Source organism: Macrobrachium rosenbergii, chromosome 57, assembly GCF_040412425.1.
Source record: "Macrobrachium rosenbergii isolate ZJJX-2024 chromosome 57, ASM4041242v1, whole genome shotgun sequence".
NCBI lineage: Eukaryota > Metazoa > Arthropoda > Malacostraca > Decapoda > Palaemonidae > Macrobrachium > Macrobrachium rosenbergii.
In genome coordinates, this window is record NC_089797.1 from 384735 (window position 1) to 400000 (window position 15266).

The window sequence follows — 15266 nt, forward strand, 5'->3', positions numbered from 1 at the left end:
ATGTATTTGAAGGTGGACTTCGTTGATGAAATGATTCATCTTGTGCTGGTAGCTGTATGTTGCCAGAGTGGTTACAAGATTCCTGATGGTGTAGAGAAATTTTCTGAGTAGCAGAGGACAGGAAAAAGTGATTGTTCTGGCCAAGCCTCTATGTTTTGTAATGCCCCAGTAATTTCTTATACTCCAGATTCAGGGTTAGGTGTGTAAATGTGTTGCCAAGCCAATAGAGATACTGTACCCCATTCTGAAAAATTGTTATAATATTTGAGGATACTTACACATGATTACATAAAACTTCTTGACTTCAAGCACTTTCCAGGAATGTGTATAGGACTTTATTACATAAAAATTGGAAAATGTAGACTATCAAGGTACCTTTCTCTGTAGTGCACTGCTTATCTTGGCAGCTTTTAACATAGTACATTTATGTAATTGTAATAGCCACAGTGCCCTCTTAACTTCTCGAATTCTTCACGGTTTTTGGATATGCTTGTTACTTCAAAGCCTTAAGATCCAAGTGCAAGAAATATCCGGTGCAAGAAATATCCGGTAGCGGGAAACGAACCTGGGTCCCATTGTGATTATGGGACCTGGGTTTTGTTTCCACTACCGAACATCATAATTTTTTCATATTTCTTGCCCTTGGATCTTAAGGCTTTGTAGTGACAAGCATATCCAAAAAAAAGTACAAAGAATTCGAGAAGTTGAGAGGGCACTGTGGCTATTACAATTACATATGTATCTGGTAAAAAGTGACCATTAGATTGTACATGTATAGTATATTTATGTTTATATGCACAGGTTTGCTATGTTTCTCATAGCATAAAACAAAATGACCTATGAATGCTATAAGTTGGCTTTTACTAAAGTTGGTACTTTGGTTGCCTTTATAGGATTCAAATTCTGTCGCGAAAACAAAGGCTGTCCTTGAAGATGTGAGAAGGAAACAGAAGCATTTGGCTTTTACTGAAGTTGATACCTCGGCTGCCTCCGTAGGATTTCAATTCTGTTGAGAAAACGAAAGCTGTTATTTTCTTTGAAGATGTAAGATAGAAACAAAACTGTGATATTGAATCATAATGAAAAAGGAAGTACAGTAGTGCCAACTAACCACACAAAGTTCTTATTGTTGCTATACAAGCCATCTGTACTGTCACTTGAAAGACTGTGGAACTCAAACTGTAAGGATCAATATCTGAATTGACAAGAAAGAACTTGGAGCCTATTCATAATGAAAGACTGAGGATATGCATTAATGATTTTAGATCATCCCCTAATGAACCTTGACTCTGTCTAGGCTGGTAACTATTCAAAAGTGCAATGAAGACACAACCAAGTAATTCACCCACTATAAGGTAATTTGACCAAGATACCTTCATGAATAATTATCTCCCACCCTCCTTAATTAGAGGCCACCAGTGAAGTGATGTACAACAGAATGCATCCAGAACTAGAACTTCCTCCACCTGGGAGTGTTTGTAAAATCCAAACTGTACCAATGGGCTACAACCTAAGACTGAAGTTCCACCAGTTCCTGGAACCTTATCCAGGTACAAACAAGCAGACATGCCTAGAGGCGGGTGATGCTGTCAGTGCACGTGACGTGGAGGTCTGAAGGTATTATTATAGGGTGTTTGCAAAGTCCCTTCCTCTGTCTTTCTTTGGTTTTACTGTACAACTCAAACAGTTATTTCTTAGTGTAACTGTGGGGCTTTTTCAGTTCTAGTTTGAGAACCTTGTACTTCATCTCATTATTCTGTTGTACTTTACAATCACTCCAACTCCCTTATTTCACTGTCTTAACCGCAGAATGGCCAAAAGAGCTCCAGTGCTTGAGCTGACAACCTAAATTTCATCAAATCAAATCACAAGAAGCATGACAGTAACCCAAGGTTGTGGTCATATCAAGACTAAGAGCCAAGCAGATGCCATAAGCTACTTCCAAGCTCACTAAGTAGACATTGCATGCTCCCAAACCCACTGAGTAGACATTGCATAGACCTAGAATTGGATCTACCTTAGAACTGGAGTTAAGCACTTGTCAGGAGCCAGCCAACCAGACAGGCCTGGAACCCATCACCAGATACACTGTAGGACCAGAGATCTAGAGACAAACTAAGGCAAGGAGGCACTATCAGAACAAACCGAGACCAGGGTCATACCAAGACTGGAGTATGTATAAGATAATTTAGTCAAAGCCTCTCCCTTAAAATGTATTACATTGTGGGAATTTTCCATGCACATTTCTTCATTGCCTACACCAAAGAGCAGTGGATCTCAGTGCGTGTATATGAAAGTAGGCCTAGAAGGTTATTGGTGAAATGGTTTGGGAGTTCAATGAACTTCTGTGAAATGGTTTTGGAGTTCATTGAACTTTCTCTCTCTCTCTCTCTCTCTGGCATGAACATGTACAGCGTAGAATGCCCCATTGTTGTTTCGTGGTCAATTGAATTTTGTTCTCCTCAGACAAGTTGAAGTCACTCCAGTGGCATTTCTTATTTTTAATCCGTGTCGCTTCTTCATTGAATCCAGGTGTTATGGAAATCGACAAGCAAGTGTTTAAAGGAATGACTTTCCACCTCACATCAGGATCAAACCCAGGACTCTCAAGGGAAAGGCAAGGCTGCTATCAAATGAACCACAAAGGCTGTAGAAGAAATGGACCTTGCCAGGTGTGCAGCCTGCCCAGGTGAATAAATCCCCAGGTACTAAAGTACAATATTTATGTTTCAACTTTTGTTACCTTTGTGGCTCATTTGGTGGTGCCCTTGCCTTTCACTTGATGCGAGATAGAAATTTGAATCTAGGTGTATTCTAGAACACTGATTGTAGTGCTTATAAATGGGTCTTGTTATTGAGGATACTGATAGTAGATTCTACATAAGCCTTGCTTTATTTAAGACACCTGTTGTATGTATGTATAAAGTCTATCTACTCTATGTATGTATAAGTGTATTTATCTCCCCGTAGGGGGTTAGTGCCGTCATTGCACCTCATGTGGTGCACTGCAGGCATTACTTAAGGGTCTTTGCAGCATCCCTTTGGCACCTAGCTGCAACCTCTTTCATTCCTTTTACTGTACCTCCGTTCATATTCTCTTTCTTCCATCTGACTTTCCACCCTCGCTAACAATTGTTTGGAAGTGCAACTGCAAGGTTTTCCCCCTGTTACGCCTTTCAAACCTTCTTGCTGTCAATTTCCCTTTCAGCGCTGAATGACCTCAGAGGTCCCGGCGCTTGGTCTTGGGTCTAAATCCTATATTCTGTTCTTTTCTATTCTTGTCCTAGGTCTAGTTTTTATCCAGACACTGTCAGATCCTATGTATGTATCAATGTATCTAGTTTCATACATTGATTATGAATACATCTTGTTGTCCAGGACACTAATATCCATTTCAGGGACCACAAGTCATCATTTTTCTCAAATATCTTTCAAACTAATCATTTGCTCGAAATGGTACTTTGACAGTGTGTACAAGACAGCTCCTGCTAATTTTTGGTAATATAGTGCATTGTCAAATGGTTTTAGTTATGGCGTTTACTCTTGACTTACATGGTGTTGCCAAGCATCGCCAAACTATGCACTCGAATGTCCTTTATCCCCATCCCATCCCCCCCTCTCCCTTCTCCACCCTCATCCCTCCCTCAACCCACTTTCCTGGCCTCCCTATCTCCGCCCCCTCTTTCCTGTGTATGGGGGATAGCGGACGTTCGATTGCGTAGATTAGGTCTGCTGGCTCATGCAATTTTGTCTTTAAAAATCAAGAGTAAACGCCTTAACTAAAACCATTTGACAATGCACTATATACCAAAAATTAGCGGGAGATGTCTTGTAAACTGTGTCAAAGTACCATTTTGATCAAATGATTAATTTGTAAGATATTTGAGAAAAACGATGACTCGCAGTCCCTGAAATGGACAGTAGTTTTATATCCTGTAAACAAGTCTTGTTTAAGGTACTATGTGGATTCTATTAACACCTTGTTGAGGTTGTTGGGTGTTAACCATATAAAATCTTGTTGATGTTTGGGACTATGGTTGCATATACAAAAACTGCAGCATCGTGTTTATGACACTGGCCATAGATCACATCAATATTTATTGATGCCTTTTACGACCCCTGAGTAAATGACTGGAAAAAAATTGATAATTCATACTTGAATGGCAGTTCATATATCATTTCCTCCTCAGTTATTTAGGAATCATTAACAATTCTGAAACTCACAATAGAATGAGACAGTGGTGTAGAAAATGCACTGTAGAAACATTAATTGATAGCTCATACTTGAAGAATGGTAGTCCATAAAGCAGTTTCTCCTCAATTGTTCTGGAATTATTAATGATTTTAAACCGGCATTAGAATCAGATAGACGCGGAAAATGCATCGTCTTGTTGGTAATATTTGTGTTAAATGCCCTGTTCCCCAACACTTGTACAAAAAGGGTAAGTTTGCAATTTCATTTCAAGACTAACCATCCGAGTTTGCTAACCATCGAAACAAAATATGGGAGAGATATTGAGAGACATTGGTCTGTTTGCAGTACTGTTGTGTTCAAGAGCAGATAAATAGGTGGACAATTCATTGTTCTGTTTGCAGTAATGATGTGTTCAAGAGCCGATAAATAGGTGAACAATTCATTGTTCTGTTTGCAGTAATGATGTGTTCAAGAGCAGATAAATAGGTGGACAATTCATTGTTCTGTTTGCAGTAATGATTTGTTCAAGAGCAGATAAATAGGTGAACAATTCATTGTTCTGTCTGCAGTACTGATATGTTCAAGAGCAGATGAACAGATGAACAATTCATTGTTCTGTTCGCAGTAGTGATGTGTTCAAGAGCCAGTAAATAGGTGAACAATTCATTGTTCTGTCTGCAGTACTGATATGTTCACAAGCAGATAAATAGGTGAACAATCCATTGTTCTGTTTGCAATACTGATGTGTTCAATAGATAAACAGACGAATAAGTAGGCAAAATTTCCCCCAAACTTTTATGTCTTCAGCCTCAGACAAAAGCATAGTTGCTTGTCATTAAGTGTCCACTGAATAGATAATGAGAAATATAAAGTATAAACGACTTAGACATCCTTCAAAATGCAGGTATATATACCTGATCCCTCAGCTTATCTCGTCATGCACCAAATAGTCTACAGGTAGTGAGTGGCAGGAGTCAAGGATTTCATTATTTTTTTTATAATGAAGGTTTATGATTGTTTATCAAACTAGATTAATGTACATGGATGTGGCCATTTTCCATGCATAGTTATCAGTTGCTTGCTATAGCCTTTTGGTGTTTTTGGGGATCAAAGGGACTTTTGCTTAAAACTGAAAAAAATGCAGCCTATTGGCAAGCAATTCATCACTATGCAAGGAAAATGGCCAAATTTGGACAGCTGATTGCATATTTAATTCGCAGATATTTTTACATCAAAATTACGTAGGATATTTTCCTAATTCATTATTTAACTGACAATATTATCAATTAACTAATGCATTTTGTTCGAAAGAGGGCCTTTGGACCAGATATTATTATTATTATTATTATTATTATTATTATTATTATTATTATTATTATTATTATTATTATTATTATTATTATTATTATTATTCTTATTATTATTCAGAAGACAGTGGAAAGAGGGAATTGGAGTGGCTGGAAAACAAGTTGGAAGAAATCAAACGGGAATTAAGGTACAGCATAAGACTTAAAATAAAGAGGGCCCAGCTACGGGCCTAAGGAACGCCACAAACAACCCTTAAGTCAAGCCTACAGGGCACTACGCTAGGTAGTAGTAGTAGCCTACACTGAGGACACTACCCTCCTACTGGGGGAGGGGGTGGTTTTATCCGAAGGAGGTCATTGTAAACCACCCACGATATCTCTCGGCGACGGATTAATTCGCTGAGGGAAATGAGGACCTCTTTTACATCCGCAAGATCCAGGTTGAGTGCTCATTAATAATTTATGGGGGTATGCTGGGCCGAGCTCGCTATAAAAGGACCACTCTGTCACCAGTTGCCTGAGAGAGAAATCAATCCACTTGCTTTAGTTCAGGTCTTAAGTGAGTTTTACTTCTGATGTTATTATTATCATTACTGCTGGTGCTTTGACTTTCACTATTTTTTATTATTATTATTATTATTATTATTATTATTATTATTATTATTATTATTATTATTAGTCACCAATTGCCCGTGAGAAATCAACGCACTCTATTCAATTCAAGTCGTAACAAAGTTTTACTAATATCGCTATTATTACTGATGCTACTGCTGTGCCTTTCATTATTATTATTATTATTATTATTATTATTATTATTATTATTATTATTATTATTATTATTATTATTATTATTATTATAATTATTATTATTATTATTATTATTATTATTATTATTATTATTTCATTGAACAGAATGGCCGTTTGGATGACGTTAAGTTTATATTGCAGTTTCTCAATTTCTCGAATGTTTAGTGAGTTTTGTTTGAAACAGAGTCTTCTTCCCAGATATTATTATTATTATTATTAAAGAGACTCTCTCGTTAACATGTTTCATTAAAGATTATAGCTGCTACATCAGCAGAGTTTAATTTCTGATAAAGTTCAGCAATATAGTGAAGCTTTATTATAAATTAAATTCTGCAGCTGATGAAGCCTTGGTTTTTAATGAACCACTATTATTATTATTATTATTATTATTATTATTATTATTATTATTATTATTATTATTATTATTATTATTAGTAAAGTGAAAGTATATGTACCATATACGTATATTTCTGAGACAATAGCGAGTCTCAAAGCCAAAGCTTAGTCAGAACAAGGATTAACAGAAGTAAAATTTGCATTTTTAAGTCACTGAATGGTGAAAGTTGGGTCTTTTTCCAAGTGAAGAGCTTTTTTTATGTCTCTCTCTCTCTCTCTCTCTCTCTCTCTCTCTCTCTCTCTCTCTCTCTCTCTCTCTCGATTTGCACAGGAAAATAATTTTTGTGGATATAACAATATTGCTATGGTTGGCTTATTTGAACATTGACATTCTCTCTCTCTCTCTCTCTCTCTCTCTCTCTCTCTCTCTCTCTCTCTCTCTCTCTCTCTCTCTCTCTCTCTCTCTCGTTTTGCACAGCAGAAGTTTTTATTTATCTAACACTATCATGGTTCGCTTATTTAAATAATCTCTCTCTCTCTCTCTCTCTCTCTCTCTCTCTCTCTCTCTCTCTCTAAACCATTTCGAGATTCAAAATTCATTTGCTTTCATCTATAGCAGGAAGGAAGGAAGGAAGGAAGGAAGGAAGGAAGGAGTCACGCAAATAAATGGAGTAAATAAAAGCGAAAAACAAAAACAAAAAGCAAAAAATAATGGAAGAGAAAACAAAAGATGTTAATATGCAACTTTTGTATAGATTTGGGAGTCTTAGTTTGGGTCTCTGGTACTATTACTGGCTGCAGAGGCTGGAAGGAAAGGGCCTGGATTGGAACCTTCCAAGGGCGCGGAGAGTAGGAGGAGGAGGAGGAGGAGGAGGAGGAGGAGGAGGAGGTGGTGGTGCGGTGCAACCTTCCATGACCCTCCGTGACCTTTGACCCAGAGGCTATGTTGGCCTCTATCGGCTGATATGCCCGTTTGCAGCAACAGCTCGCTGACTCGTGCGGTGCATAATGGCTCCCTTGCTCAGAATAGTTTTTTTTTTTTTTTCGGCGCCGATCGGTTGTTGCAATGTATGTACGCGTATGTGTGTGTGTGTGCAAGAGAAGGACGTTTGTTTGTTTGTTTTTTGTCTACGTCTTTTGTTTATTTGTAGTTTTTGTTTTATAGTTTTGTTTGTTTACAAAGATAGGTCTAAGGTCTAAAACGTCATCGTTTGGTCGTAATCAAATTGAGGATATCTCGGCGAAGTAATTCTCCATCTACAGAATGCTAGAGCCATTCTAGAGCTAACTCTCTCTCTCTCTCTCTCTCTCTCTCTCTCTCTCTCTCTCTCTCTCTCTCTCTCTCTCTCTCTCTCTCTTTATCGTTTCGCACAAGAAACCATTTTTTTGGGGGATATTGCAATCTTGTTATGGTTTATCTGCATAAAGTATAATCTCTCTCTCTCTCTCTCTCTCTCTCTCTCTCTCTCTCTCTCTCTCTCTCTCTCTCTATCGTTGTGCGGTGGAAACCATTTTTTGTGGATATTACAATCTTGTTATGGGTGATATACTTAAAGTGTAACTTCTCTCTCTCTCTTTCTCTCTCTCTCTCTCTCTCTCTCTCTCTCTCTCTCTCTCTCTCTCTCTCTCTCTCTCTCGCACAGGAAAGCAGTTTATGTGGATATGACAATCTTGTTATGGTTGATATACTTAAAGTATAATTTCTCTCTCTCTCTCTCTCTCTCTCTCTCTCTCTCTCTCTCTCTCTCTCTCTCCATACCTTGATCAACATGCATGTTCCCCCTCTGACCTAATTTCTCATCCCCGATTACCAAACACTTGGCCAGCTGTCTCGTAAACATAAGGTGTACGAAGTCGTATCACTCAGGTAAGGAAAAGACGATTGAGGACAATATCTTCCTGATTTCAGTTCATTATTAAAACTAAAAGGGACATTTAGACTCTCGTTTTTTATGGTCATTTTGAGAACAGACTGCTATGTTCTTATCAAGTCTGGTTGACTGCAGCTGACTGCTTGCGTAAAATTCACTCCCTCGCAGAGAGAGATTGAGAGAGATAGAAAGAGAGAAAGATAGAGAGAGGGAGAGATAGAAAAATTGGAAGAGAGGAAGAGATAGAAAGATTGGGAGAGAGAGACTGAGCGGAAGAGAGAGAGATATAGAAAGACTGAGAGAGAGAGATAGAAAGATTGAGAGAGAGAGAGGATAGAAAGATTAAGAGAGAGTGAGAGAGAGACAGAAAGACTGAGAGAGAGAGAGAGAGAGAGAGAGAGATTGAGAGAGAGAGAGAGAAAGAAAAGAGAGAGATTGAGAGAGAGAGAGAGAGAGAGAGAGAGAGAGAGAAATAGAAAGATTGAGAGAGATTGAGAGAGAGAGAGAGGAATGTGGAATGGGTGCACTTTATTGATAATTGGATTTCTTAGTAACTGAACCTAGCTTTTTTCCAAACTATTTTCCCGTTGGCTTCGTCGAAGACAGAAAAACTGTCAGGTAAAGACACCATTTGTTTGATTTTGTTCAATTAAACTCCCAGTTTTTAAGACTGGTAAACTGACAATAGACTTCCAATCAAAATCAAAAAGCTGAACAGCTGCACAGCTAACTATTGCTCTGCTGTGCGCTCCTGATCAAAGGCTGTATAACGCTTTATTGATTCATAGTTTCAACAGATCTGTGAGAGGCTGTACAAGTTGATTCAGACCGTTTTGGTAAAGGGAATTGTCACCTCAGATGACTTCCACTGTAAGGTAGTCATATTGTCCGTACCAAACCTGACTCTTGAAGAAGTCAGCAGCTGTTTCTTCCCTGCCTCGATTGAATTTCTCTCAGGTTCTTTCAGCTCTCTCTTCTTTTGACCAGTTAGGTCTCTCTCTCTCTCTCTCTCTCTCTCTCTCTCTCTCTCTCTCTCTCTCTCTCTCTCTCTCTTTTAACAATGACAGCAGTAGTCAAGTAATTTCACATCTGTGTCCTTAGGCAATACGTCAAGTAGGCTAGACTATGCTCCTCTGCAATTTTTTTTAAAGATTTTGGTGTCCATTTTATATATTTTATATACATACATATATATATATATACATTATATATATATATATATAATGTATATATATATACATTATATATATATAATGAGAGAGAGAGAGAACTAACTGGTCAAAAGAAGAGAGAGCTAAAGGAACCTGAGAGAAATTCAGTCGAGGTAGGGAAGCAACATCTGCTGACTTCTTCTTGAGTCAGGTTTGGTACGGACAATATGACTACCTTAGAGTGGAAGTCATCTGAGGTGACAATTCCCTTTATCAAAACCGTCTGGATCAACTTGTACAGCCTCTCACAGATCTGTTGAAACTATGAATCAATGGTTTCTTAGCCTGTGACCAGTAACGTGCAGCAGAGCAACAGTCAGGTGCGCAGCTGTTCAGTTTTTTTTATTTTGATTGTGAGTCTATTATCAGTTTACCAGTCTTAAAAACAGTGCGTTTAATTGAACCAAATCAAACGAATGGTGTCTTTACCTGACAGTTTTCCTTTCCTCGACGAAGCCAACGGGAAAAGATTTTGGAAGAAAGCTAGGTTTAATTACTAAAGACAATTCAGTTATCAACAAAGTGTACTATTCCACATTCTCTCTCTCTCTCTCTCTCTCTCTCTCTCACCGGTTCTCAGGTCATTGGTTTTATATTTCCTGAAAGCGTGCATGTTTCAGGTATGCAAGTAATTTATATTTATATATATATATATATATATATATATATATATATAATATATATATATATATATATATATATATATATATATATATATATATATATATATATATATATTTATTTACTTGCACGAAAACATGCACGCTTTCAGGAAATATAAACAGCAATGACCTGAAAGTCGGTGGTGAAAGTTTACTCGACATATATTTGATTACTTAAGGAGGGCCAGTAGACGATCTATCCCCAAACCCAATGTCAATAAAAATCCTCGAATTATCTGAGGACACGCAACGAAGAAGGCCTTTTTTTTCATCGTCTGATAAAAAAACATCTATATAGCGGTTTTAATAAGAAGAAACATCTGGTTTACCTGTAAGTCTTAGAGTATGGGGTTAGGACCATCCATGTATTGCAAACTTTCTGCAATGCAAAAGAGATTTGGCACCATTCATTAAACCTGCAATAAATGCCTTTGTTTTATTTACTCCAGATTGCACCTTTTTTATATATATGTTTATATAACTGAACTTAACGAGAGAAGTTGTTATGTTGCACTCAATAAACCTGCAATAAATGCTTTTGAATTTTGTTTTATTTCCCTCAGATTGCACTTTTTTTATATGTTTACATAACTGAACTTAACGAGAGAAATTTTGTTATGTTGCAAAATCGTTGCAGAGACCATGAAATTATTAAAATAATTAAAGTCTTTATTACTGTTTTTTCCTTAAACTCCAAAAACATTCACAAAATCACATCCAACAGCAATGCATACGAATGAGATATTGTATGTTGCAAAATCGTTGCAAAGACAATGAAATTATTAAAATGATTAAAATCTTGATTACTGTTTTTTATTTAAACCCAAAAACGTTCACAAAATCGAATTTAATGCAAAGAGGAAAATTCCAACTGGGTTTATGAAGATTTCCAACAGCAATGCATAAAACTGGTGGGTTCTCTACCGATCCATAATTATGAATGAAATACGGTTCTGTTTGTCAACAACGGTTCCCATGGAAACAACTTTTGGAGAGCCAATAAGCATTCGAGTTACGGTTATTTTCACCAACCAATCAGAAGGCAGTATATATTTCCCGCCTAAACTGGCAGAATACCGAGAGTTCCTCTAATTTATGCGTTGCTGTTCGGAAAAAAATAAAATTGAGCCTTTTTTTACATTTTTCGTTTCTCTTAATTTTTTGGTTTTTAAATTGATCATTTGGACTGTAGAGGCTTATTGACAATAATTTGCAACATAATTAGCAACATTAGAGAGCCTGCACATCGTTTGATTTTTTTTATATCTTACAGTAAAAACCAATTATTTAGTGTACGTCTTAACTTTTTAGTAAAAATAGGAATTTTTTCGTATAAATAAGAACTTTTTTTTAGTAAGAGTAGGAACGTTTCACAATAAATAGGATTTTGTAAAGCTGGGAATTTTTGGTAATAAATAGGAACTTTTTAGTTAAAATGGGAACTTTTTATCTAAATTAAAAACTTTTTAGTAATACTAGGAACCTTTTCTTATAAATGGGAACTTTACTGTATATAAAATGGGAACTTTTTAGTCAAATTGTAACTTTTTCGCGAATTTCACTTTTTACTGAACAGCAACGCATAAGTGAGAGTAACTCTCGAAGTACCGTTAGTTTGAGCGGGAAATATATGCGGTGTTTTGATTGGCTGCTAAAGAACAACCGTCACTCGAATTCTGATTGGTAGTCTTACAGGTGTTACCATGGTAACCTATTGTTTAAATGAAGCACTGAAATTAAAAACTATTTCTTTTCAACATAGCAAACATAGAATTAAATCCCTTTTAAGCATATATATAAAGCCAAATACCCATCTATAATATTTTCTGAATTGAAAAATTACGTGAGATGTTGTGAATACCAAAAAATGTTTCTTTAGTTTTTTAGGTTATGTTTTCATCACATTGGCAATGCTGCTAAAAGTCCACCGTTTTTCAAGCTATGGAAACAATGCCTCCTCTTATGTAAACAAACTTGAATTAATGCCTTTTCATTCATGCAAGGGAAATGTTTACTCCCATAATACCATTATAATTGTAAACACTTTCGACAGCTTTCGTAATTTAATACGTAGATCGGTAATTATGTAAATAACTGCTAAAAGAAAGTTGCAAAAAGTAACATTTGGCAGCTATTGCGTAAGAGTTGTAAAGTGCATTACCAATCACAACAGGAGTAAGTTATATGAGGAGGACAATGACTTGGCTTGTTTCACCATATTTATGACGTAAAATTAAGCCAACTATGGCATTACTTACAACAATAACGACTTTGTGCGATTACTGACCTCATATGAAGGGGAAGTTTGTTGACAAGCGGAATGGAAACGTTTCCACAACTGAAATAAATGGACAGGAGAAGCAGACGAATTTTTGCAGTATCGCCAGAACATCAAAAATAACCTTTTGAAGAAACGTCCTGTTGAGGGTAATGAGAAAAATGTCAATTATCTTTTTACATAAAAAATTTGTAAGATTTATATCAATGCTTCATTTATGCTTACAAGAGAAATTTATTTAGCGTTCCATTTAAATAATAAAATAGTTTTTCTTAAAAAAAAAGTCTTGTTTGATTATTTTGACCCTCAGAAGTAATTTTTATTGACCAACCAGTAAATTTTGCAACGAAAATAATGCGTTGCTTTAGAAAGATAATTTTGTTCTATTTTTATATCAACAGATTAATTACAAAAATGGAAGATAATTGTTTGGAAGAAATTTTATTTTATTTGTTCAGGCTTCCAGTGCTACCCTGTTAGTTAAGTAGCTGTCTGCCTGTCTGTCTGTCTCTCTCTTTCTTTGTCCCTCTCTCCATCTCTCTCTTACAGTTTGTTTTTTGAGATACAAAGCATTCTGATAAATTACCATCTCTCTCTCTCTCTCTCTCCTCTCTCTCTCTCTCTCTCTCTCTCTCTCTCTCTCTCTCTCTCTCAATCATAAAATGGAAAACAGCAATACCATGACAGTCCTACAGGCTCTCTCTCTCTCTCTCTCTCTCTCTCTCTCTCTCTCTCTCTCTCTCTCTCTCTCTCTCTCTCTCATAAATGAAAAGAAAAATGTAATATAAAAAAATAAGGTTACAGGCTTCTCTCTCTCTCTCTCTCTCTCTCTCTCTCTCTCTCTCTCTCTCTCTCTCTCTCTCTCTTATTCACGATCACAAAATGAAAAAGTTTAATGTATAAAAATGCAGTTATAGTCCTGTGGGCCCCCTCCTCTCTCTCTCTCTCTCTCTCTCTCTCTCTCTCTCTCTTTCTCACACACACACACACGAACACAGTGCAGTTGAAAAATTGCAGACTGGCGTTTATCGCCTTCTTGCACGCAAAGGAAGCACACGAAAGCTTAGCAATAGAGAGAGATTCGTGTCACTTTCTCGTTTGCTTCGAGACTTCAAAGATATTTTGTTAGGGCAGACTTATTGGGAACTAGCGTGTTTATTCATCATGCCAAGTCTAGTGTAACTCTCTCTCTCTCTCTCTCTCTCTCTCTCTCTCTCTCTCTCTCTGTTCTTGTGCTTTCTGTGCTTGTTTTATTTGGTATGTTCAGTTGTTTGCTTGATCACTTTCTAGTCAGTTCAGGTAGTTATTTCTCTCTCTTCTCTCTCTCTCTCTCTCTCTCTCTCTCTCTCTTTGTTTTTGTACTTTCTACGCTTATTTTGTTTAATATTTTCAGTTGTTTGCTTGATCACTTTCGAATTAGTTTGGTTAGTTATTTCTCTCTCTCTCTCTCTCTCTCTCTCTCTCTCTCTCTCTCTCTCTCATAATTATGTCCTCGATAAGCTTCCCTACCTTCTTATCTAAGAATTAGTCCAGGTGAGAGAAGAGAGAGAGAGAGAATTCTTATCCAGAGACTAAAATGTTAGAAAGGAAAAGAGAGACTGAAATGAACTTAAACTGAGAGAGAGAGAGAGAGAGAGAGAGAGAATTAAATTATTACGAGACCAAAATGTTATGAAAGGAAAACAGGTGTACTGAAATGAACTTAAACTGTAACAGAGAGAGAGAGAGAGGAGGGACGACATTATTTTCCCTTGAATAAAAGGATAAACATTCTAAAGATACGTGACCAATCGAAGTCAGCGACGCCGCTGGACCTGGGCTAGACAGGCAGAGACAGTGGGTCATTCAAGGTCACCGACCTTTCAGTCAGAGAATCCGAGCAGTTTTTGAAAGTCACTGAGATGGAGACCAGATTACACTCTTTCATCTTTTTAATGCAGAGGCCGACGGCGTAGGCTGTAAAATGCAGGGAGAGGTCGTGAAATGTCATAAGGATTGAACATATACACATGCAGTTTGCACACTCCACTGTTAACTGGAATTCTGAAATTTCAGAAATTTTTCAAATATTCATTTTCAAATTTTATTTTTGCTTAATTGCATTGGGATCTTTCCACAAATTGTTTTCGGAGGTCGTTATCTAGGCCTAATATATCTTGGGGGTCGTTATCTTTTACGATATTTACAGGCTTTTGTTGATGTTTTTACGGTAATCCCCACGGACTTGTAGTAAACACGCCACAAAGGTGGATACATGCCGGGTTAAAACCCTTAGGGGATCACTATCTAGGAAAGGTCGTTATATTGCATCAGATACTTCTACGAAGCTTCATACATGTGCATTCAATCAGACACTTCACTATTTACTGTGTCACGCCTACCTGAATTCAAGTTCACATCTGTAACCAGTGTCAAATCATGTGCATTCATTCAGACACTTCATTACTGACTGTTTGTCACACCTACCAGAACTAAAGTTCACATCTGTAACCAGTGTCAAATCATGTGCATTCATTCAGACACTTACTTCATTATTGACTGTCACACCTACCTGAATTCAAGTTCACATCTGTAACCAGTGTCAAATCATGTGCATTCA

At 37.0% G+C, this 15266-nt stretch overlaps 1 long non-coding RNA gene across 1 annotated transcript in view; it reads right to left on the reverse strand.

Annotated features, from left to right (window-relative positions):
• Window positions 1–757: 757 nt before the first annotated feature.
• The window catches only part of LOC136837018 (uncharacterized), a 17492-nt gene continuing 2983 nt past the window's right edge, over window positions 758–15266 (reverse strand). The window contains exons 2-3 of the long non-coding RNA XR_010852523.1: window positions 12677–12807; window positions 758–1006 (exon numbers count right to left, since the gene is read on the reverse strand). This is a non-coding gene — a long non-coding RNA (uncharacterized lncRNA). The remainder of the gene's footprint in view (window positions 1007–12676; window positions 12808–15266) is intronic.